The 25962-nt window shown below is 35.2% G+C and overlaps 1 protein-coding gene and 1 long non-coding RNA gene across 2 annotated transcripts in view; one reads left to right on the forward strand and one right to left on the reverse strand.

The window, feature by feature from the left end:
- Positions 1-3502: 3502 nt before the first annotated feature.
- The window catches only part of cdh23 (cadherin-related 23), a 308861-nt gene continuing 286401 nt past the window's right edge, over positions 3503-25962 (forward strand). The window contains exon 1 of the mRNA XM_051125171.1: positions 3503-3578. The gene's annotated coding sequence lies outside the window, so the exon portion shown is untranslated. The remainder of the gene's footprint in view (positions 3579-25962) is intronic.
- LOC127174678 (uncharacterized) lies at positions 14041-17472 on the reverse strand. The gene is made up of 3 exons (XR_007828894.1): positions 17351-17472; positions 14383-14485; positions 14041-14265 (listed from the first exon to the last, which is right to left on the reverse strand). It is a non-coding gene; the product is annotated as an uncharacterized LOC127174678 (long non-coding RNA).

Here is a 25962-nt window from a genome sequence, read left to right on the forward strand (position 1 = left end):
TTACTGTATTGCTGGTGCAATGTTCGTGTTATTGGTGTGCAGATTATGCTATATAGTGCAATGGAATAAAATGCATTGTATTTATTTTCTAAACGTTAGTTTTAGAATACATGTTAATTTATAAAACAACTCCAACTTAAATTTATTGTCATGTCGTATTTTTTCATTTGGTGAGTCGCCGCGTAAGCAGGAAAATGTGCAGTCAACCAGTCAATATTTGTTCTCCCCAAATTATATCCAGTTCATCACAGGTCTGCAGATAGAGCTATCTATAATTTCATGATGCACTGCTGCTGCCCTCTTGTGTTTTGAGCACAACATAAGCGAAGAACTGAAGAAATGTACCCTGTGCGTGTGTGAGAACCTATGGCCTGTACCTATAACCATGTTTTAGGGACAAATGTGTACTCAAAAGTGAGCTAAACCTGACCAGATCTCCAAAAAACCTCCTTTGGGGAGTATAAAATTTGTATAAAAATAAGAAACTTTTTTTTTGTTCTTTAAATTGTAAAAATGTGGAAAGTTTTCTGAGGGGTAGGGTTAGAGTGTGGGTTAGGATTAGTTTATAAACAATCGTAAGTTAAATCTCTTTTCTGGCTAAATGGGGACATTACATAGACTTCTGTAGTTTTTATATACAGATAGTCACAGACTTTATAGACTAATCCTATCCCACACCCTCACAGAAAACTTTCTACATTTATACAATTTAAAGTAATTAATTCTTAATTGTTTTGCAGTTACCATGTCTTTTCTTTTCCACCTGTTTATTTCTGACTGTACTGAACCAATGAGCATTTTGCTGTCCAATGGTCATGACCTAATATATCTCATGGACATTTAAAATTTCTTTTTTGGCTCATTTTATCTGTAAAAGAAAACCTAATAATTATGCACACCTGAATATATTTTTTCCTGAATTTACGTTTTTCACTTCCAACCTTCATGAACAATTATATATCACTTATAAATGATTAAATACAAAATTAACAGTAGTAATTAAGGTTGATGTGCTTTGGAATTGGTAAAATGTGCTTGAAAAAAAAAAAAAAAAACTATGACCAGAATATCAACATGCCTAATAATTATGCACACATGTGTATGCAAATTTTATAAACAGCTCATAATTAAAATATTATATTATTGTACATTAAAACACAATCATATATTCATTTCTTAATTTAAATTAAACTTAAAACCTTAAAAACTTAAAACTTAAAATCAGCCTTTCAATATTAACAGCATTCACTATTCAATATTAAGAGTAACTATATTAGTAATACTAAGTGTACATCAAATGTAATACATTTATTCTTGATTTAAAAAAAAAATCAAGCAATGATAAATTGCAATTATTTGCATCCAAAATAATTTTTTGTGTACATAATATGTATGTACTGTTTATATATATTATGTATATTTAAATACACACACATGCACGAATATCAAGAAAAATATGTTGTTTATATATTAAATATTTTTATATATAATACAATTATATGAGTATAAATATATACATGTAAACATTTTCAAAATTTAGCCTACACTGTAAAAAAAAAAAAACATAAAAACAATTTGTTGACTTTGTTGTCAACTTAAAATAATGTGTTACCCTCCTGCCTTAAAAATTTAAGTTCAGTCAACTCAAATAGGTTTAGTCAACTTGAAATGTTAAATTGTACTAAATGACAACTTAGATATTTGAGTTGACTAAACAAAAAATGTGGTTTGTTAAACTTAAAAGCTGGGTTTTTTTTTACCCAGCTGCCTTAAAAGTTTAAGTTGAATATATAAAATATCTAAGTTGTCACTTGGTACAACTTAACATTTCAAGTTGAATAAACTTTTTGAGTTGACTGAACTTAAAATTTTAAGACAGCAAGGTAACAAATTATTTTAAGTTGACTCAACAAATTGTTTTTTTACAGTGTATACTGTATGTGTATGTGTTTTTATATAAACATAATAAATATACACAATACACACACATACATAAACAAAAACTTTTATTTTGGATGCGATTAATCGTGATTAATCACTGCCCAGCACTAAAAGAAAGACAGAAACAAACAAATAAATAATAATAATAGTAAATACACAAAGTAGGAAAATATGGTGGCCTTCCTTCTACAATAACTTAAAATTGTATAACAGTAATGCATAATATATTATAAACAATATAATATTATATTACAAAGTAATAAAATGTGAGAATAAGTCTTAGGTCTTATAGCTAGCTTCTGCAAGTAGCAGGCATTTAGAATATTGAACTCATGTAAAATAAACATTTTAATGCCGTCTGATGTTTCTCCATTTGGAATACAAGCCTTTGATCTATATAAAGTTATATCACATACTTGATTCAAGTCTTTTTCTTGCTTCTCCAAGTATATGTTTCCCATGTTCCTTCCATTAACTTTGAAGCTTGTCCAGCAGAGGGAAGTAGAGTGTCAAGCAAATACAATGAGGCTCTGAGGCCTAGTTATATTAGTCATTTACCAGATGTGTCTGAAGCAACCTGTCTTGTTCAGTACGGTAAGGATGTAGGTAACTCTTCATTTCATGATTTTAAACGATAAACCCCTCCTTTTCAATACAAGGAGAAGGGATGGCGATTAAAAATAAATATATAAAAAGCAAATAATAAAAAGCGCCATAAAGTATCATAAAAAGGTCTACAGAATAAACACAAAACCTATATTGTATCAAGATTTGTACAAACTTTAGTCCACATGATGGCAGCAAGTGCACCCGAGAGTCCCAGCTGCGCTTTGAAAGAACTCAATATAATATAATATAATATAATATAATATAATATATAATATAATATAAAGCGGCAGAAGGGTGCCCACTTGCCGTTACAAACAGGCTAAAATATAAGTGTATATAAGTTTTACAGTTTACAAACAAATTTTCAGTCACATTTAAAATTGGATTACCAAATTAGTCATTGCCCTGAAGTCGCTTTACCATAGCAACGTGTCAAGCGCTTTTAGGTATAAACATTGTTTATGACTTCATTATAGATTTGCCGTAATATACGAATTTATACACGTCACAATAAACAGTGGTAACTCTTACTGTAGTTATAATGTCAATTAATGATAGCAAACAAGATGTACACAGACTTTACTGAATTTAAATGCATTTCTTTTTTTAACAAAATTTATTTAAAACTTGGTTTTCATTTATATTGCAAAGCACCATCGGATATTACAATTTTAATCTAAAAAGAAATAAATCTAGTAATGCAATGCTAAGAGACGATTGGTCACATGCATATTGTTTAAATGCATTGAGATGCAAAATGACATTTCTAGCCAGCTTCATTTGTGGATAATAAATGACACCCGACAATGCTGCTCAGTCATGCAGCATTCAACTTGTTTTAAACTTGAAACCGCAACATGATGATGCGAGAGAAAGAGTGAGAGAGGGAAAGAGAGAGAGAGAGAGCGGGGAGGCTGAGCGCACGGAGCACCGGCACTCTCTCAGCAGCAGGATCAGCGGTCGCTCGGTTGGTCGGTCGGTCGGTTGTCAAGAACGCTCGGGCCGGACTGATCAGGAGGAGGCAGCAGGTAAGATCTCTGACTTACTCTGAAAAATTGCTGACAAGTTTATATAACAGCTACTTTTATTGATAACGTTACTTCAGTATCACCTGGACATGTTAGACAATTAGACAATGATGCAACTAATCTAAATACATGCTTTAAGATGCCAATTCAGTTTATGCATCTTGTGTGTATAATGTTTCAATGTTTTATTAGCTTTAGATGCCTACTGTGTTTTTTTGTAACCTTTGAGTGTTTTTAGTTTTGCGTGAGTGTCGTGCGTATCGGGTAGCGCTGTGCGCGCCTGCTGCGCGTATCTTTATTTATTAATGTGTCATGCGAGCTCATGAGGGTGAACTAGCGGGTTGCCATGAAGCGAGTGAGGGGTTTCACCCCCGGAAACTTATTGAAGAACCAAATAAAACAGCGTGTCAGCTGATAACCACATTTAATGCGTTATTATGACTGATGGTGACACTGATGAAAGAGGAATGGCTGGCATGCCATTAGTGACGTTTGGAGTTTATGATGTTATGTGATGGCAGGAGGTAATTGGTGATGCATGTGATCAGCATGCAAGTGGACTTCCAGCTGGACGGCAGATCTGATCACCTGTGCATGCATAAGCACTCTATAGTGATCCAAAACACATGGGCTTGCTTCAGTTTGCTTATTTGTTTGTCCTTCATGCTCACAGTTAATTCACATACAGTGTTATAAATTGCTTTGAGCTGAAAATAAGATTAATTGAAAGCTGAGATATTGCCTTTTGGTCCATTTGGCCCCAAATGCATGACTTCTGGTGAACTCACTGAACTTATTGATTACAAAGAAAGTTCTCTAGTTTTAGGACTTTTCTCAACTGTTGATCAGCTTGGGAACATTGGAACAACTTCATAGAAGGCATGAACTCTGTTCCAAAACTTGTGAGCTGCATTTTAAAGCATCCTAGGTAAGCTCAAGATGTGAAACCTCTTCCAAAAGTTTAATAGGATTTCTTTTTAGGGCAGCATTGCATGTGTCCTGTGCTGAGAAGGCAATCCCACAATGTACCAGTGAAGTTCACTGAATAGGATGGCCATGGACCACAAAACCAGTCATGAGGGTCATTTTTAAAATTTAATAAGCTTTCCATTAATGTATGCTTTGTTTGAATAGGATAATATTTGTCGGAGATACAATTATTTGATAAACTGGAATCTAAGGGTGCGAAAAACATAAAAATATTGAGAAAATCACCTTTAAAGTTCTTAGCAATGCATATTACTAATCAAAAATTAAGTTTTGATATATTTACGGTAGAAAATGTACAAAATATCTTTACTTAATATCCTAATGATTTTTGGCATAAAAGAAAAATCAATAATTTTGACCCAAATATACACATGCTACTTATGACTGGTTTTGTGGTCCGGGGTCACATACAGTATGTATATATGTATACATGAAAAAAAATCTAATCTTAATGTATTAAGAAACACACAATGGACTGTTGTGTGTAATATTTTTATGGTTATAAAAAAAGTTGCGTCATTTGCTTGGCAATGTGCTAACTCCAAACTCAATTCTGAAATCAGTTTAATTCAATTTTGAGCATGGAAGAAGTGCTATTTTTGTGGCTGGTAGCATCAGATCAGTCTCTCGTGAGTTTACGCAGGGAGCCAGCAAGACAGCTCACTAAGTTTTGGAACACAGCCATTGTCATTTTTATTTTCTGTGGTTATGAAGCCGTAAATGTAGGCAAAAATGATTTGGGTTGAAGTGAAGGTATTATGGCTGCTCTGAATACTTGATGAGTTTGTGAGGATTGAATGTCAGTTTATACATCAGAGTGACATCATCAGGACTTTGGTTGCATTAGCTTTGTTGAAATAACAAAAAATGATGAATGCGCGGCGGAGGTGTGTTTGTGTGCACGCACAAGTGTTTCTGTTTGATATAGAATCTGCTGGCTCCTCTGCCACGCTTTCTCGGCTCGGCGTGTCTGTCACTCCTTTCAAATCCACTCTGAAAACGAGTACAGAGGGAGAGAGAGGAATGATCATTTGAAATGAAGGCTGAGGATGGGACAGGTATTTTGAGTGACAGCCTGAAATGAATGGCTGTATCAGAGAAGGAGAGGGGAATGAATTGCAGATACAGTGACACTAAAGCTACAGGAGAGAGGACGAACAGATGAAGAAAATAAAAGATGAATCTGAGGGATAAAATTGGAGAATTCTGATCTGTAAGCAGCAATGAATCCCACTCCGCTTGTTTTAGCTTTTGGCTCCCACTCGCTCCCTTTCTCGCCCGTTCTATCTGAGCGTCCCGTCTGTGCGAGGTCATTAAATCAGGAGGGTCAGTCAGGCAGAACGCAGAGAGGTCAGAGGGACAGAATAAAAAAGATGAGGGGTGCAGAAGGAGAGGAGAGTGGATTTTGGACCGGACCTTCCCATCAATCCAAATGCATATTGTCTGTATTTGGAATGGGATAGTAGGGCTAGACTGATATTGGTATACATACTATACTATTGTAGTAACACACTACAGCATCCTTCTCGATATTTTTGACCACACTGATCTTTGTATACTGTTTTGGAGCCGAACGTCTTTCGACATGAGTGATTGAGATTTTAATTGAGCACAGATGTGAATGTGACATGATGCTCTTAAGAACAAGCTGTTTATTCGGTCAGAGAGGGTAAACGAATGGCTGCATGTGTGCTTTATGACAGTAACAGGCTTTAGAACGAGATAGAGCCGAAAGCTTAAAGGTTTAGTTCAGCTAGCAATAAAAAAAATTCAGTTATTATTTACTCACACTCACACAGTTTCAAACTGTGCAACACAAAAAAGTGAATTTTTAAAGGATATTTTGGGCAACTTATCAAGATAACTGTGAATAAGCACTGGGGCTGTAAATATGCAAAATGTTGCATGTTTTAATCAATCAGTTTAAACTAATATTAATATTAAACTGTTAGTTAGAGAGTTAATTAGTTAAGCACCTTTGATTCTGATTTGTGGATGGAAGGTGCTTAATAACCAATATTTAAAATATTGAATAATTTTGATTTGTACAGTAATGTAAATAAGTTGTTCTTTTGAATCAGATATTTTCTGTGAATCAGTTGATTCAGTTCACAGAACCAGTCTGAATGATTCATATGACTCATACTAATCCAGTTCTTGAGATCAGCTCCAAAAACTGTGATCCAAAAACTCATTGGAGAGAAGATCAGTGAACAACAACTACACTGTAAAAAAAACCAAAAAACACAATTTGTTGAGTCAACTTAAAATAATCTGTTACCATGCTGCTTTAAAATGGCAAGTTCAGTTAACTCAAATAGGTTTAGTTCACTTGAAATGTTAAGTTGTACTAAGTGAAAACTTAGATATTCGAGCTGGCTACACTAAAAATTGTTTTGTTAAATTTAAAAGCTGTTTGTTACCCAGCTGCCTTAATATTGTAAGTTGAATCAACCCAAATATCTAAGTTGTCACTTAGTAAAACTTAACATTTCAAGTTGACTAAACCTTTTAAGGCAGCGGGGTAACAAATTTTTTTAAGTTGACTCAACAAATTCTTTTTTACAGTGTACAGGACTAGTTTAGTGATCATTTTAGATGTCTTTTGTGGTTTTGAACTATCCAGTCCTCATTCACTGGGCATTCTTTAAGATTTTTACTATTGTGCTTCATAGAAGAAAGAAAGTAATATGAGTACATAATGACAAAAAATGTCATTTTTGGGTGAACAAAACCTCTGATGGGACACATCATAGTGAGCATAGTAATATTCAGGAATCCATTTCACTCAAAAATATAAACTAAAGAATATATATGTATGTATTCAATAGAGGCAATTTCATGCAAATGTCTGACACACTGTGAATGCGATTTGAACTGTGATATGATAAACATTTAACATCTCATATTGCTCCTGCTTAGCGTGAGTCCCAGAAGTGCTTTAGAGTTTGTGTAGTTCATTACTGCAAAATGGAATGAGCGTCACTCTTTCACGTTTGACAGAAATGTTGAATGCAGACTGTGTTTTTAAATTGCAACCTCAAGGCCATAAAACGATTTCAGCTTTAATTCAATCAGTTGTGCATGCTTAATGAATATCATTTGATGTCTTAGCAAGTCTGGTAGTTTTCTGGTAGCATTTTAATTGTTTTCAGTAGCCATGTACACTACTCTTCAAATGTTTGGAGGTTGGTAAGATTTTTAAAGATTTTTTACTGTATAATTTTTTTTATGTCTTCAATGTCAGAGTTGTTCAGAAATCATTCTATATTCTATGTATATATATATATTATATATATACACATATATATATATATATATATATATATATATATATTTTATTTTTTTTTTTTTTTATTTTATTTTTTTTTTTTTTGGTCAAGGTTCAAAACCATTATACTGCATTATATTTTTTGTGGAACCTGTAATATATTTTTCTTTAGGATTTTTTGATGAGTTTAAAAGAATAACATTAATTTAAAATAGAAATCTTTTGTGTCTTTACTGTCATTATTGATCAATTTAATACATCCTTGCTGAATAAAATATAAATTTCTTAAAAACTGTACTGTACAGTATTGTATAATGGCAAATTATTTGAGGTGAAGTTTCTCTGAGGTGTTACATTTCCCATTTTGACTACAGATGTCACATGCACAACTCCCTGTGTATTTTGTTGTACCGTGTAAATAAGCTTGTATGAATCTGTAAAGTTTGTTAAGAGCGAGAGAGAGAGGAGCATATGGAGAACACTTGCAAACGCCCTCTCCTGTTCATCCATAACTCAAAGCTGTAGGATTTGCAGTGTTCAATTACAGCCCCACTCATAAATAATCTGACGGAGGCCGGTCATAATACCCCATTCAGTGTTAGCTTTACAGCGTGACAAATCCTTGTTGTTGGTATTTATGTACAGAATGCAGCCTTGGGAATGTTTGTTTTTGTGTGTGTGTGTGTGTGTGTGTGTGTGTACACACAAATAACATTAAAATCCATTTTTAGGTATTTTAATCATAAATGTCACTGTTTATATTGGTTTAATAAAGATAAGGAGACAAAGCATGCTCGGGTCACATATATATGTTTTGAATAATAAAAGGAAACATTTTATAGACTATTAAGATGTTTTTAATCACTTTATTTTCATGACATTTGCCTGTAGAAACATTTTTTTTTATTTTGTGTAATTCCCAGTATTCTCAGTTGTGATTACTGTAAATATTTTTCTTATTTAAATCAGCATAAATTTAAGGCAGTGCAACAAACTTCTATGATGTTTAATTATTTTAAGTTGGTTTTGTTTTGTTTTGCATTATGGTAGTGGAGGATGCTTAATATTAGTTTGACTGATGTTTAATTGTTTTTATTTTCTTTTATATTGATTATTTTGTTTTACTTGTCTAATAACCAATACACAACACAGTTTTTTAATAACCCAGACTTGTTGCAAATACATGACACTCCCTACAGTTCTGTAAAATCTGAAATATGTTGCTGTGTACTATGGTAAAAGTATTGTGAGGTTATAACGTAGTGTTGTGTGAGAAAACATGCAAAAATATTGTTGTCTTTATTAATCAATAATCTTTCCCGTAATAATTTGTGTGAACAGGAACAAAAGATGTTGGTGGGTCATTCTATAATTAAGGGTACATTTAGAATTTGACAATCTGAAGAAAAAAAAGTTTACCTTACATAGCTGCTTTGAAACAATCTATATTGTATAAAGTGCTATATAAATAAAGATGATCTGTAGGAATATGTGCCTAAAATAACATCTATGTTTGCTAATGTTAGCTTTACTGGGTAACACAGTTGACAGGTAACTTAGTTGACATTTTTAGTGTTTGGGGCCTGTACTCAACATGGAAGCCTAGAACCACTGAGCATATGGTATGTTTAAAAATATATTTTCATAAAGAAAACATATTGTCTTGTTAAAATTCGCAGCAATAATACTTGTGTAACACTGTCGACGGTCAGTTAATCCACTCTTAACACAGGTTTGCTAGTTTAACCAATATTAGGGGAAGGAGAGAGAACATAACTTCTAGTGTTTCATCCATGTGCTTCTATCATCATGCTGTGCAATTTATGTGAGAATGGGACAAACCATTCCTTTTTGAGGGTTTTCTAGTGGGTAACTTAGTTGACAATGGTTTTTCAGACACAAATAAAACAAGTTATATCACAATAAACACTTATTATTTTTGAAGCACACACTCAAATGTCTTGATAACCTAATCTAACTAAAGGCAAAACTATAAAATTAATTTATATTTGAGGTAATTTTCATGCTTAAATGCAGAGTAGAATGAGCAACTTTACAAAATTGGACCACTGAATACCAGGGTTGTATGTGATTTGAACATCATTTTTGAACAAAAGATATGGCTTTTTCGACATATAGTAGTGTGATTGAGGGAAAAATATAATTGTGTACTAGAAAATTAAACATTGGGGCTTTATACTGATGAAAATATACTTACAAATATAGTTCACAGAAATGAGATGTACCCACAATTATAGAATGAACCTGGTGTTTTACTTCCACCTGGTATCTGCGTTGAACTGTATGTATATATATATATATATATATATATATATATATATATTATATTTTTTTTTAAGCCAGAGTCTTGTATTTATAATGAGCCTGAGTTGGTTTTGATACTGTAACAATAAATACTGGTCATTAAAAGACATAACTGGTAAACATATTGGTCTATGTACACTTAATTGTCATGAAAATAATGTCACATCTTTTGGTCCTAAAAACAGACTTCATTTTCTTTAAACAAAATGTTTTCATTGCAGATGCCTTGTTTTTACTGTCAATTTATTGCTTTCAATGCTGCTCTTAACCCATAGTGTGAGATTGCAGATAGCAAAATCAATAGCAGATTGTGGAAGTGCTCTGAAAACCTTTTTTGCTTTTTGCTTTACAGTTTGAATTTGCTAGTGGCTTAGAAATTGCATACTTCATTTACATACTTCACATTTAATAGACAGAGTGTGTTTTGCTGAAAGTAAAGATGTGTTTTATTCTACGTCTTTGCATTGTTTCACCTGTGTGTTGTCAGATAGGCTGCGAGTTTCCCCGTCTGATGTGTTTATTGTAGAGGTGGACCTCTTCACAATACAACAGCTGCCCTCTCTTTCTCTATCTCTCTGAATCTCTCTCTCTATCTTCTTGAATTCTGACAGTTTGTTTTGCAATGCAATAATAGTGAAAAGCTATAACAAACTCTCTGTGGAGAGAGGGAAGAGGTGGAAAAGAAAAGATAGAGGCAGAGGGAGCAAGAGAGAGAATATCAGTCCTTTTCCAGCTCTCCTCTCCTCTGACAGGTTATTGATTTAGGCATTTTGTCGGCGCAGTGAGCTTGTCTTGCCTGCTTCCAAGTTTTGCAGTAGGCACATAGCAGTGAAACATGTTGAACATATTAGTCTGCACAAACCATTTAATACTCAAAATTCAATGTTCTTTGACCCCACAAATCTCACTTTTCTCTCTCTTCTGTGAGTATGTTTGATCTGCTGCCCAAGACTTTCATGTATCACTCACAAGTCAGATTTTTAACACATGCAGCTATGTTTCTGTGTGTGCTTTTTAAAAATATTGTATAAAGTAATATTTTGAAAAGTTTTTTGTTTTGCATCATGTAAGGCTGCATTTATTTGATCATAAATACAGTAAAAACAATAATATTGTGAAATATTATTATTTAAAACAACTATTTTCCATTTGACTGTATTTTAAATTTTAAATGATTTCTGTGATCACGAAGCTGAATTCCCTCAGTAATCATTCTAATATGCAGATATGCTCTACGAAAGCATCTGTTTAAAAGATTAGTTCACTCCTGAATTAAAATTTCCTGATAATTTACTCACCCCCATGGATTTTTCTCCATATAGTGGACTCCAATGAGGATCAAATGGTTTAAGGTCCAAATTGCAGTTTCAGTGCAGCTTCAAAGGGCTCTACAAGATCCCAACTGAGGAATAAGTGTCTTGTCTAGTTTTAACCACTTTAACCACAAATGCTCGTCTTGCTCTAGCTCTGCGATGCATGTCTACGACTTCACGCATTATGTAATCACGTTGGAAATGTCACACGTAGTTAGCTCTTCGCCTGTGTACGCCTGTGGTTCAAAAAAGTAAGGTAGGGCAATAATCCACCTCCAACTTCAAAATCGTCCGACATTGTTTTACTTTGTTTGTAAAGGCTGTTTAAAGGGGTCATCGGATGCTAAGTTCATTTTTAGATGTTGTTTGAACATTAATGTGTGTTGGCAGTGTACGTACAAATCTGCCCTATAATGATAAAAATCCATGCAGTGGTTTTTAATTAATCTGTAAAAATAATATCCCCTTTTTCAAATTGTTCCATTCTCAGATGCCTGTCGTTGTGGTGTCACACCGACAGAGGCCGCTCCCACGATAGTTGATTGACATGAGCGTCTTACCTAATATCAGTTGTAACAGTCCAACCTACATGTTTTGATGCCGGAGCAGGGATGTGAGCTAGACAAGAATTGAGCGATTGAGGTGTTGTGTTGCTGGATGTAATAATGAACGTAGTGCTCGTCATTTACTCCTGACATCTGAGCTGCTGAAGATGCAGTGGATTACGTTTGTTTGTGAAGGGAATGCACCTCCCGATCTACATATATCCGTCTATGTTCGCGTGAATCATTCGTGATCCAGCTTCACTTACAGCAGAAGTGAGTATGATGTTTTTTTTTTATGAATCTTTGTGATCGCCTTTCCTAATAATGTGCTAGTTAGCAAGATTAGCGCCTAAACACAGCTAAATGTGGCTAAAGTAAACATGCTTGTCACTCCACAGAGAGAGGAGAAAGGCGGGGCAAGCAGAGCTCATTTGCATTTAAAGCAGCCTTGACCAGAATGGGATGATTTTTGCAGAGCTGATTTTGGCAAGGTAAAAAGGGTGTTGTTTTACACTACCATTGAGAATTTTTAACCAAAGTATATTATAGACTTTTCATTAAAACCCTAAAAAATCATATCAACTTGTGGAAAATGAGCATCTGATGACTCCTTTAACTTTCTTTGCGCGTTCGCTTTGTAACACTGAGTTGGTACTATGTAATGCGAGATGAGCATTTGTGGTTAAAAAATATATACATTTGTAGTTTTTTTAAGAAAATGACATTGTTTTGCTAGATAAAACCCAACTGGGATCGTTTAGAGTCCTTTGAAGCTGCATTGAAACTGCAATTTGGACCTTCAACCCATTGGCTCCCATTGAAGTCCGCACTACATAGAATAATCCTGAAATGTTCTCCTCAAAATTAATTAATTTTTTATATTTCTTTTTGACTGAAGAAATAAAGAAATGAACATCTCGGATGACATAAGGGTGAGTAAATTATCAGGAAATTTGAATTCTGGAGAGAACTAATCCTTTAATGGTGTCGATTGCCTCAAAGTAAATGTCAGTGTCCCTCAGTTTGTAAAAAGAGCAGAAAATATATCACAGAAGTTTAGCAGGCACTCAAATCAGGAAAGTCCTCATGAATTTAAAATTGACCCTATATACTACGTATACTAGGGCTGCAACGATTCGAGTATACGATTTAAAAAAAAAATCCTCGATTGCATTTTGCCCATGTCCAGTAATCGGCAAAATACCGTAAGTGGCGCCTTCCACGTTACACCCATTTAAAAATCATAATAAAGCATAATGTCAATTAAGAATTTACAAACGCTATGATTCAATTAAACAAATATATGTGATGCAGGTTTAATATATGTTTTTAATTAATTACTACAAAAATATATGTATAATTATCCGATTACTCGATTAATCATCAGAATAATCAACAGATTACTTGATTACCATAATAATCATTAATGACAGTCCTAAAGTATACCTTTCTGTTCATAACGATTCATGTTATTCCGAAGGGAAAAAATATTGGTCTTGATCATTTTAATTAAAATCTGAAAAAAACGTTCAACCCCTCTAACCGTTTTTTTTTTACAATCCAATGACTTCCCATAGAATAAAATAAAATAAAATAAAGGAAGGGCGAAAATACACCTCCAACTTCAAAATCGTCCAACATCGTTTTACCTTGTTTGTAAAGGCCGTTTAACTTTCTTTGCACATTCGTTTGTAAACACTGAATTGGTACTATGTAATGCGAAATGAGCATTTGTGGTTAAAAGATTATGTAAATTTTTTTTTTTTTAAGAAAATGACAGATTGTTTTGCTAGATAAGACCCTTCTTCCTAGACTGGGATCATTTAGAGCCCTTTGAAGCTGCATTGAAACTGCAATTTGTACCTTCAACCCATTGGCTCACTAGTATCACACTAGAACTTCTTTTTCTTGTTGAATATCTTTCATTTGTAAATATATCTGATTACAGAATGCCTGTGAAAGTCACTGATATACATTTGACATAAAAAGCCAAACAAAATGAATCAAACTTGTTCCAAACTACTAATTTAATGTACTTTCTATTGTAGTACTTTACAGTTAAAGTTTAAAGTGGCTGTGAAGTTCCTGTCAGATTTGCTTGGTATTTTTCAAAGGTGGATGCTGTGAAGTGATGCCACTCGCACTTAGTGTATCAGCGGCGGATTTCAGCTTGGTTTCAGTCTCAGACGAGCATGCTAGCCTGCTCCACTCTCTCGCTCTACAGGAGACTAATTCATTTAGTTCTGCAGTTAGAGAAAGAAATGACAAAACAAAAAAAGAAGACAAAAGATATAAGAACAAAAAATAAAAAATAAAAAAATAATAAGCAGAGAGCAGAGATGTTGGAGGAGAGACCTCACACGTTTGTGGCTGGAAGAGAAGACGTGCTTGAGCGATAGTGACAGGATGAACTGCAGCACGCTGTCTCGCTGGGGCCCCATCCTGTCGCAGTAATTACCGTCTCTACAGGTCGCCAAACACACACACACACACACACATGCACAAACACATTATTCACCCTCATAAATGTGAAACGCACAACAAGCAGATGCTAACACACACACAGAGCTTCTGAGATCTCACTTTGTTTCAAGGCTGCAGGTGAGAAAGGTGTGTGTGTGTTTGTGTATGTTTGTCTAACAGTGTCTCCTGCTGCTTCTGCTGTATTGCAAGCTGGCAGTTTGCCTGTTTAATCGAACACCTAAATGCAACACGCATGCATTCACACACTTACTGCGTTTATATATAATGAGATTAAGTTGGAGCTCATGTACACTGAATACTGTGATTATGTTAATGTGATTAGGCTCATAATTACAGTAAGCATAATCACAGTCAAATATGTTGCGTTTAATCGCATGTATACACTTTAATCGCATTTCTTCCAGGTGTGCGCTCATGATCGGATTTAAAAGCATGCTGGAACACAAGAGGTTCTGACCGCCACATGATGTCCATAAACTTTTGCTTCCAAAAGATGCTAGAAGGGTTGCTTCTACAAAATGAGGTAGACTGGCTATAACCAAACTGACAAACTGATGGAAAGCCTGCCTATTTTGAAGGGTTAGTTCACCCAAAAATGAAAATTCTGTCATTAATTACTCACCCTCATGTCATTAGAAAACTGTAAGACCTTTGTTCATTTTCAGAACACAAAAAAGCACATAAAAAGTATTCTCGTAGCTTCATAGAATTAAGACTGAACTGCTGATGTCACGTGGACCATTTTAATCAATGTCTTTACTACCTTTCTGGGCCTTGAACGCGGTAGTTGTGTTGCTCAAAGGGTTATGGTCTGTATGCACAGGTATTGGAACAGCACTACTTCCATAGTGCTGGTCAAAGTGCTGTAGGGCCCACAATAAGGCCAAGGGTTCATGAGAAGTAGGATACAGGGTGTTTATCACCATGAGCATCCTTTCGGATTAGGGCAGGTCAGGCACATAAAAGTGCTGGCATCCACCTGGATCCACCTCAAGATTAGGCATAAGTACATGAACTTCATTTGGCTGCAAACTACAAGAGACACTTTTCATTTTACAACGTTTTTTCTTTGACTTGGGTAGTGGACCTACACAGTTGTGGCAAGCAGCACCCAAGCAGCAGAATCTGTCCAAAGCAGTTTCAGAGAGGTCAACTACATCTTTGAATTCTCTTGCCTGTGCATGTGACACTTTGCACGCAGGAAAGCATGGTACAAGTCTTGAACAATTACTTGCTTTTGTTTCACTAATAGAGACAAGTTGTGGGAAAATATTTCCACCAGCGAGATCGTTGCCCAGAATAACATCTACCCCATCGACAGGCAAATGCGAACAAACCCCAAGTGTTACAGTGCCGGTTACCAAATCCGACCTTAAGTACAGGTCGTGTAGGGGAAGGTTGAGGCATTGCACACCGATACCTCGTACTAAAACGTCAACACCTGTATAATTAGACCGTGAAGGCAACAGTTTTTCGTGAATGAGTGACTGGACTGACCCAGTGTCTCTCAGAATCTTCACTGACTTCTCTTCAGAGTTAGATGAAAGAGACAGTGTGCCATCCAGCAAAAATGGTTGATACCCCTCAGATGCAGTAGCAGCATTATCAACGTCACGCATCGTGTTGACCAAAGCTACACTTTGGGGTTTTGGTGCAGAGACCTTTTGTTTCCAAGCCTCACAATCAGAAATTAGATGGTTTGGGTCAAGACAGAAGAAGCAAGCTCGTTTACCATTACTTTTCTTGCGAAATGAGTTGGATAGAGTTTTGGTCATAGCACAAGGAAAGACACATGACTTTACCTGGGCTGAGCTCTCATCAATTAAAGGCAATGCATTATGCCTCACACCAGTGAACACATTCTTATGCGTTAGTGCAAATTCGTCAGCTAACACACTCGCATCCATGAGAGACATCACTTTCTGGTCATTTAAATGGACCGCTACACTTTCGGGAACACAATTCTTTAACTCTTCAAGCAAAACCAACTCCTGAAGATGTTCAAGAGTAGCAACTCGGTTAGAAAAACACCACTTTTCAAAAAGTGTGCATTTTTCTCGGGCAAACTCGACGTATGTCTGTTTGGCAGTTTTAACATGGGGGCGAAATTTCTGGGGGTACGCCTCCGGCACTAATTCGTAGGCCCTTAATACGGAGGCTTTAACGGCATCATAATCAAGAGACTTCTCGAGGGGCAAAGCAGAGGAGACTTCCTGGGCTTTCCCAGTAAACCTGCACTGCAGAAACAGGGCCCACACATCTTTTGGCCAGCTCAATTTTGTGGCTATACGTTCAAATGTGACAAAATATGCATCAACCTCACTCTCTCTAAATGGTGGAACAAGTTTGAGATTCCTACTAATATCAAAATTTGTATCAGGGAAGTAGCAAACAAAAAAAAGCATTAATAATAAAAAAAAAAGCGGCAAGAACACACTTCAGTTCTCTGTCCCAGAGTGAAGATGACACCAGCTTAGATATTTAGAAGAGAACAGGTTTATTTGCAAAAAAAAGGAACAATAAATTCAACATAAAAGAGATAGGGAGCAATGACTCAGGAGAGAGCAAGGCCTAAAATAACGAACAAAAGGTTCAACTAACTAATTTTAGGAAGCAACTAACTTACCTCAAATGTCCAAAAGAAAAGAGAAATAAACAACATAAAACTTCCCTCTACTGCCTAACTGAACCAAAAACAGGGATGAAGGAGAAGTCCAAAGAAAAAGGCACTCTCTCCCTACGCTTCCCACAACAATATACAGATAACACAATTCAAAAGAGTAGAAGCTCTCGTACTTGCTTTTAGTTTAAACAAATGGAACAAAAAAAAAAAAAAGGTATTACCTCCAGAGATTTCACAACTGAAGGATTATTAGCCACTGCTAATACACAACAATCAATCTGGAGCAGGGGAGAAGTGTGTCTCACTCTGGTGCAAACACTGGGCTGCCACCATTATACTCCAGTCTCAGTCACGTTCTCATAACGAGCCACAGGTGATGGTGATTCTGCCTGAGAGGGAGCAGAGAGGAGAGAGAGAGAGAGAGAGAGAAAAAACAAACATAGCACAGACACAGGGCTTTGACCACACCCCCACACTGGTAAACCAAAAAAAAGAAGAAATGACAACGAAAATACGTCCTGGGACGTAACAATATATAATGAGATTAAGTTGGAGCTCATGTACACTGAATACTGTGATTATGTTAATGTGATTAGGCTCATAATTACAGTAAGCACAATCACAGTCAAATATGTTGCGTTTAATCGCATGTATACACTTTAATCATATTTCTTCCAGGTGTGCGCTCATGATCGGATTTAAAAGCATGCTGGAACACAAGTGGTTCTGACCGCCACATGATGTCCATAAACTTTTGCTTCCGAAAGATGCTAGAAGGGTTGCTTCTACAAAATGAGGTAGACTGGCTATAACCAAACTGACAAACTGATGGAGAGCCTGCCTATTTCGAGGGTTAGTTCACCCAAAAATGAAAATTCTGTCATTAATTACTCACCCTCATGTCATTCGAAAACTGTAAGACCTTTGTTCATTTTCAGAACACAAAAAAAGCACATAAAAAGTATTCTCGTAGCTTCATAGAATTAAGACTGAACTGCTGATGTCACGTGGACCATTTTATCAATGTCTTTACTACCTTTCTGGGCCTTGAACGCGGTAGTTGTGTTGCTGTCTATACAGAGTCAGAAAGCTCTCCGATTTCATAAAAAATATCTTTATTTGTGTTCTGAAAATGAACGAAGGTCTTACTGGTTTGGAACAACATGAGGGTGAGTAATGACAGAATTTTCATTTTGGGTGAACTAACCCTTTAAAGCTTAAAAACACAACTCCTAGTGAATACTTTAAGTGAAACAATGCATGTTGACAGGATTGAAGAGGTTTGCCTTAGGAATCTATGACAAACTTTATTTCTCTGATTATTGGTAATAATCATCAAACTATTGATGTACATCTTCAATCTTGTTTAATATGTATTATCACATGCTTATATACTATTTTCTACTTACTTATCTTAGTTACTATAATTTTGATAACTCAGTAAGAAATGTGATTGTTTTAATTCCACTTTGTAACAGAAAATGTTAACTTGCAAACGGAACAGATCTCTTTGTTCTTGCAGTTTTTGTTTGACTGTTTGAAATGCAAAATGTTTGCTGGTTCCCACAGCCTCTCTCATTTTCTCATAAATATTGTATGCTCTGTCATTTAAAAGTTTGGGGTCGGAAAGAAGTCTCTTATGCTCACAAAGCCTGCATTTATTTGATCAAAATACAGAAAACAGTAATATTTTGAAATATTATTACTATTTGAAACTACTACTTTCTATTTTAATATACTTTCAAATGTAATTTATTTCTGCATCAACTCAATTTTTAGCATCAACTCCAGTCTTCAGTGTCACATGATCCTTCGGAAATCATTCTAATATGCTCATTTGCTATATTTTTTTTTGTGGAAACCATGTGAATTTTTTTTTTCAGGATTCCTTGATGAATAGATAGTTCAAGCATTTATTTGAAACAGAAATCTTATGTAACATTGCGGATGTCTTTGCTGTCACATTTGATTAATTTAAAGGAGAAGTCCACTTCCAAAACAAAGATTCACATATAATGTACTCACTCCCTTGTCATCCACTCCCATGTTCATGTCTTTTTCTTCAGTTGTAAAGAAATTTATGTTTAAGTTTGTTTTTTGAGGAAAACATTTCAGCATTTTTCTCCATATAATGGACTGATATGGTGCCCTGATTTTGAACTTCCAAAATGCAGTTTAAATGTGGCTTCAAATGATCCCAAATGTGGTTGCAAACGATTCCAGCCGAGAAAGAAGGGTCTTATCTAGCATAACAATCGGTTATTTTAATAAAAATAATACAATTTAATTTATATACTTTTTAATGCCAAACGCTTGTCTTGTCTTACTCTGCCTGGACTGTTTTTGTTCCGGTTCATGACAGTTAGGGTATGTCGAAAAACTCCCATCTCACGTTCTCCCTCAACTTCAAAATTGTCTTATATTGCTGTTTTACCTTTTTTGTTAAGGGTGTTTGATCTTCTTTGCATGTTCACTTTGCAAAGACTGTGTCTGTACTTCTGCAGTGATGTAGGATGATTTTTTTAAATGATTTTTGAAGTTGAGGGAGAAAATACAATCAGAGTTTTTCGAATACCCTAACTGTCTTGAGCCAGAATACACAGAGTTCAGGGAGAGCGAGACAAGATGAGCATTTGAGATTAAAAAGTATTTAAATTGTATTATTTTTATGAAAATAACCGATCGTTTTGCTAGATAAGACCCTTCTTCCTCAGCTGGGATTGTTTACAACCGCATTTGGGATCATTTGAAACTGCATGTAAACTGCATTTTGGAAGTTCGGGGCACCATATCAGTCCATTATATGGAGAAAAATCCTGAAATGTTTTCCTCAAAAAAAAAAAATTTCTTTGCGACTGAAGAAAGAAAGACATGAACATCTTGGATGACAAGGGGGTGAGTACATTATATGTGAATCTTTGTTTTGGAAGTGGGTTCTCCTTTAATGCATCTGATGAAAAATATTAATTTTCTAAAAACAAACAAACAGGCAGGCAAAAAACCACAAACTTTTGAATGATGGGGTACATAAAATATCTTCATAAAATATCTAGTGTCACGTCATCTGTCTGTGCACTAGCACATGCAAACTCAAAGTTAAAGGAGACATCGGATGCCCATTTTTTTTCAAGATGGTATGATTGTTTAGGGTCTTTATGAAGAGTCTTTAACATACTTTGGTTAAAATTCCTCAATGGTTATATAAAACAATACCCTTTTTACCTTGTCAAAAACTGCTCTGTTCACACGTTTCAGTGCATGCCTCTTTAAATGATGTTTTAAAGTTTATTCTAAACTTTAAAAAAATAAATACAACCTCATGTTGTGTCAATCACTGCCTCCGAAACCTTCGTCCGTATAAAAAATTTGGATCAGGTTTGATTTTCTGTGTTTTCGTATCTGTATCAAGCATTTTGCTAGGAAAGGATGACGATTATGAAAACCCCCCCGAAAAAAAATTGCATATGAAAACTTCAGACTCGGTGTGCAGTGACCATTATGTTCACTTTTACATCCAACTACAAAAAAACTGCATTGCTTATGACTCATTGTTGTCGCTATAGCTGCTCGAGAAAATGGCAGACAGAATGCAACTGGCTGAGGGTGGAAATATGCAAATATAGGACAGTCCGTCAGCGGTCGTGGGCGGGGCTTGAGCAGTATGACATCATACTGCTCAGAAAATCAGAATGGCTTGATAATTGAGACTGTTTAGGTTTTAGTGGATTTAAAAAAAGGAGCGAATGGATTTTTATCATTGTAGGGTGGTTGTGTTCACACACTGCTAAGACACATTTATATGCAAACACCATGTAAAAGTTAATTTTGCATCCGATGTTCCCTTTAAAAATTGTAAGTGTATACATGGCCATATTGTACGGTTAAAACCGCAGTAATTTTACTGCTATTGTTAATCATGAGCGCAATCACATTAACATAATAACAACATTTTGCATGACCTCTAACTTAATCACAGTTCTGGCTTAATGGCATTACAAAAGTGCATGCTAGCATAGCCAATATGTTTGGAGATAGACTGATTTTCACCTGGGTGGACTGCATATTGTTTCCAAAACGTACAGTAAGTTACTCGATATTAACTTCTTGTTTATAGAATTGTTGTATAAAAGCAATATCATATTTGCAGTCGAGCTGTACTGAATTACCTACAGCGCTCTGCCCTGCGGCTGCAGCTGCTTGATTCAACCCTCTGCTACTGATCATTAGAAGTGAATGAGAAGAAATATCCCATTATATTGTGGAAAAAGGACGCACAAAATAATTAGCCTGTGCAGACAGCAGGATAATAAGATCATGAGAGGTTGGTCACTTATGTGGAACTGGCGACTCTAAAAAGCTCACAATGATCTTAGTGGATGGGGCAGAGAAGAACAAATTGAAGTGTTGTACTCGCTGAGGTTAAATCCTGTCACACATAATCTTACTGGAATCCGAGAGCAGATACGCTGGAAGTTTAGTTCTCTTTAAAAGAACTCCTACATCCTGTACATTTACCACAAATATCCACCAACCATTTTCATCCAAATTTGTAATCCATTGTACTTGATAGTGTTGTTTACGCTGTTAATTGATGTACTGGTTGTAATACAGTCAGCAGATGGCTTTGTTGGGTTATCAAGGTTTTTATTGTTCTTATAATTGTGAATAATGACTGATTAAACTCTTAACGTAGTGCCAATAATCCAAATGGTGTTGTTGAAAGTCAAATATCCTGCATAGATGCAGGTTGTAATAATTCATGCACTCACTTTTTGATTGTTATGGGTGTTGCGCAGCACGACAGGAATTTCAAATGGATGTCATTCTCAAGTCAGCGTTGTTTGTGTTAGATGGTGCAATGCTAAAGCAGGTTAATAAAGATGTTAGCGGTTGCTTTTGGAAATCAGGCCTGTTTAAAAAAAAGAGGAAATGCAGGCTTGTGTTGTTAAAGCACTTGCATTAATTTTTTAGTAAAATCCTGTTTATTATTCAAGCTATAAATTTGTCTAAAATGTCCTTTTTGAGGTTCTTTTAAGAATAAAAACACAGGATTTCACAGGAATAAATTGCATTTTGATGTAGATAGAAAACAGTTCTTTTGAATTGAAATGATATTTCACAATATTAATGCTTTTCTGTATTTTTGATTAAGTTAATGCAGCCTTGATAAGCACAAGAGACTTCTTTAAAAAAAAAAACATTTAAAATCTCACTACCCTAAACTTTTGAACAGAGGTGATTTTTCACTATTCTAAAATGCACAGGTAAAATTACCCAGTTGCAGTATACATAAATGCATAAAAACTGCATCTTTTTATCATAAATGCTTCTTAATGATGCTCATTGTGGATGGATTCTCAGATGCAACCATACTCAACTTGGTTTTATTGAAAAGCATGCAGTAAAAAAGGATGTTTAAGTGTGTTTTTTAGTGATCGTGGCAGCAGTAATTGTAGCCAGATCGATTGTGTGTGTGGCGTGAGACAGGTAACAACAAAGTACTGACACTGTGGGAGAAAAAGTCAATTGACCCATGCAAATTATGTTCAGATTGCACAAACAGCCTCAGATTTGTGGCAGTGTTTGCCCCATTATCTGATGTGCATAATTCATTTTGAATTGGGCACTAAAGCAACTCAAAGCACATGCAAATAAACGACACTGTCAGAAGGAACAATTAATTTTTAGTGAACTTCCCCATAGTTTAACTCAAGTGTAGTGCGTTCCATTCTGAGTCCATTGAGATGAGTGTCAAATGCACGCTCACATGACATTACGGGGCTGATGCGGCAAACTCCCATAATTCCATCAGCGCATTTGGGCTCATTTGCTCTGTTTGTTTACTGAAGTGTAAGTTGTGTTTCATGTCACAGTACCTGCAGCACGATGTGCACAGCATCACAACTAGTTGGCAGCGTGACAACTAGATTGCCAAATCTTATAGTTGTCTCTGCATATTAAGCTTAGATAGGAGAAAGTGTTTTAACATCAAAGAAATCACACAAGCTGTGCTCCTTTAGTGCTTGGTGTGTGGTGAGTTAAACGAAGAAAGACTGTGGGTGTTGTTTGTAATATATAAAATAGGTATCAAAATGAGAACATAAAGTGAGTTTTCTCTATGTTGGAGCAGGTTAGTTTAGGATGAGGGAGTTGCTCCATCAAGAGTGCCACAGTCTGTGAACTATAGACCTCAGGGCCCAGTGGGTTTCTCATTAGTAAAATTAAGTTTGAATAATAATACAAACATTTATGCTGAGCTGGATTATACACGCCATCCCTGTGGGCAAGTAACCTTTTTATTGATTGGTAGTTCTTTTCAATTTTTGCTTGATGCTTTAAAAACAAGGCTCTCAAACTGTAATCAACCAATTTACTGCTTGAAAGCATCTTGAAAATGAATTACATTCCTTTTTTCAATTTCCTCCGCCAGACATGAGTGGTTTTACAATAAAAAAAATGAAGAATCAGTGTACTATTTTTGGCCTAGAGGTTGTTGGTTTTGTAAGATTTCTCGAATCTTTTTGTCTTATCCTGAAATGTCGTCTTAGTGTCTGCGTCGATTACATCAATTTTTTTTTGTTCAGAAAGTTCTTTAGAGTTTGTGGGATTGAAGGTTTGTTTGTAAGAGGTCAGATAGAGTTCTGTTTTGCAAGTGTACACTACATGTTGTGATGATGTAACTGGCATTCGCATTCATACTGTATACGTTATTAATGACGGTGTAGTGAAGAGTGAAGTTATGGGTCCTGCTCTGATTTGGCTCCAGGTCAGTATAACGTTTCTTTGAGTCACACTGCTAACTCTTTTCTTTCTGGCTTGTTTAAAGCACACTAGCACGGCACTGCATTGCTCCTGGGCTAAAAGTGATGTAGCCCTAAATCTTTTCAACATGTTAACTTTTACTTTATTATTCATGGGTCATTATTATGGATGGGTTTTGGCTTGGGATTTGGGATTTGATTCCATTTCCAATTCAGTTAGACTGATATTATTTTGAATGTGTATCAGGTACAGTACATGCCAAATTTTATCAACGAAAAAAATCTCATAAGAGTCAGTTGGTACTACGTTACTATAATATTGAAGGTTAAAATGAACTGATTTGTATACAAACACTTATATTACACTCAATGAAGTATTTAGAATCTACAATTGCATAATTATATTTTTTTGAAATACAAACATTTAAATGGTGGCTGTCTTTAAAACTTGACGGAATTATTCAAACATAAATTGAACATTGAGGACCGGTACAAATTATTATTAATATGTTATATGGTGCATATATTTAACAAAATACTCCTCTCTAGAGTTAATTTCTCTAGCTGACTAATGAGTTTATGGTCATTACTCTAGTCATATGATCCTTCAGAAATCATGGTAATATTCTGGTTTGCTGCTCAAAAAACATTTATTATTATTATTATTATTATTATGTTGAAAACATAAGTTTTTTCAGGTTTCCTTGATGAATAGAAAGTTCAGAAGAACTGCATTTATCTGAAATAGAAATCTTTTTGTAATGTCTTTATCATCACTTTTGATCAGGTTAAAGCTTCCTTTCTAAATAAAATTATTAAAATGACCAAAACAGCATTTATTGTTTAAGGTCTTGTTTTTAATATGAAAGTAGCTATTTGTGATCCTAAATGTTGTTAAATATTGAGGAGTGCTGTTGTTTCAGGCTGTAATTTTTAGATTTATTTGTAGTTTGTCTATTGTGACTATGAGTCATGTGATATTGTATAAAAGGTGTTAAGTTAAAGCTTAATTTATTTCCAAATGTTTAGTTTATCATGTATTCTATAATTAGTTTGGCCTCCTTTCTACCATGATGGTGATAAATGCACTACAATTTAAATACTTTTTAAACTGAATTGCTTGTCTTGTCTTGCTCTACCTGAACTTTGTGTATTCTGGTTCAAGACAGTTAGGGTATGTCGAAAAACTCCCATCTCATGTTCTCCCTCAACTTTGAAATCATTTAAAAATCATCCTACATTGTTGCAGAAGTACCGACCCAGTCCTTGCGAAGTGAACATGCAAAGAAGATCAAACACCCTTAACAAAAAAGGTAAAACGGTGATATAGGATGATTTTGAAGTTGAGGGAGAACATGAGATGGGAGTTTTTCGACATACCCTAACTGTCATGAACCGGAAAAAAACAGGCAGAGTAAGACAAGACGAGCATTTGACATTAAAAAGTATATGTAGTTTACAACCGCATTTGGGATCGTTTGAAGCCGCATTTAAACTGCATTTTGGAATTTCAACTCGGGCACCATAGCAGTCTGTTCTGGAAGTGGACTTCTCCTTTAAGCAACAAAATGTCTTTATACAAAATTAAATTAAAATGCAAAATATTTACAAGATGATTACATGGTGCCTGAAAATAGTAGTTTAATATGCTTTTATATTAACTATATATATATCAGCTAGTATTTCTTTTAAACATATCCTTTGTCTGTAGCAGGGCTCACATATGCATCCTCCTAGCGTGTTTTATTGAATATCACAGTATGTTTAGGATGTATTGCGTTCATTAAACATTCATCAGCTACTCTGCGTTGTTGCAAAACCGTATGTCTGTTCAGAAAATAGTATAAGCATAGTACTGTATGTTGAATGTGTGGATATCCCTGCAGTGGAAGTAGGCGAATTGGGCCCATGTGACAGCACTTTTCCAGTGGCAGAATGTTCAGCTACACGATGGACCGAGAGAAGGTTTGTGCTGCTATATGACGCCAGGGAACTCTTTATTATATCACCCAGGAAACTGCAAGACGCCAAATGAAAACAAATGCGACTATTTCTCCTTCCCTCGCTCTCGC

The sequence above is a fragment of the Labeo rohita genome, chromosome 13, assembly GCF_022985175.1.
Source record: "Labeo rohita strain BAU-BD-2019 chromosome 13, IGBB_LRoh.1.0, whole genome shotgun sequence".
Lineage (NCBI taxonomy): Eukaryota > Metazoa > Chordata > Actinopteri > Cypriniformes > Cyprinidae > Labeo > Labeo rohita.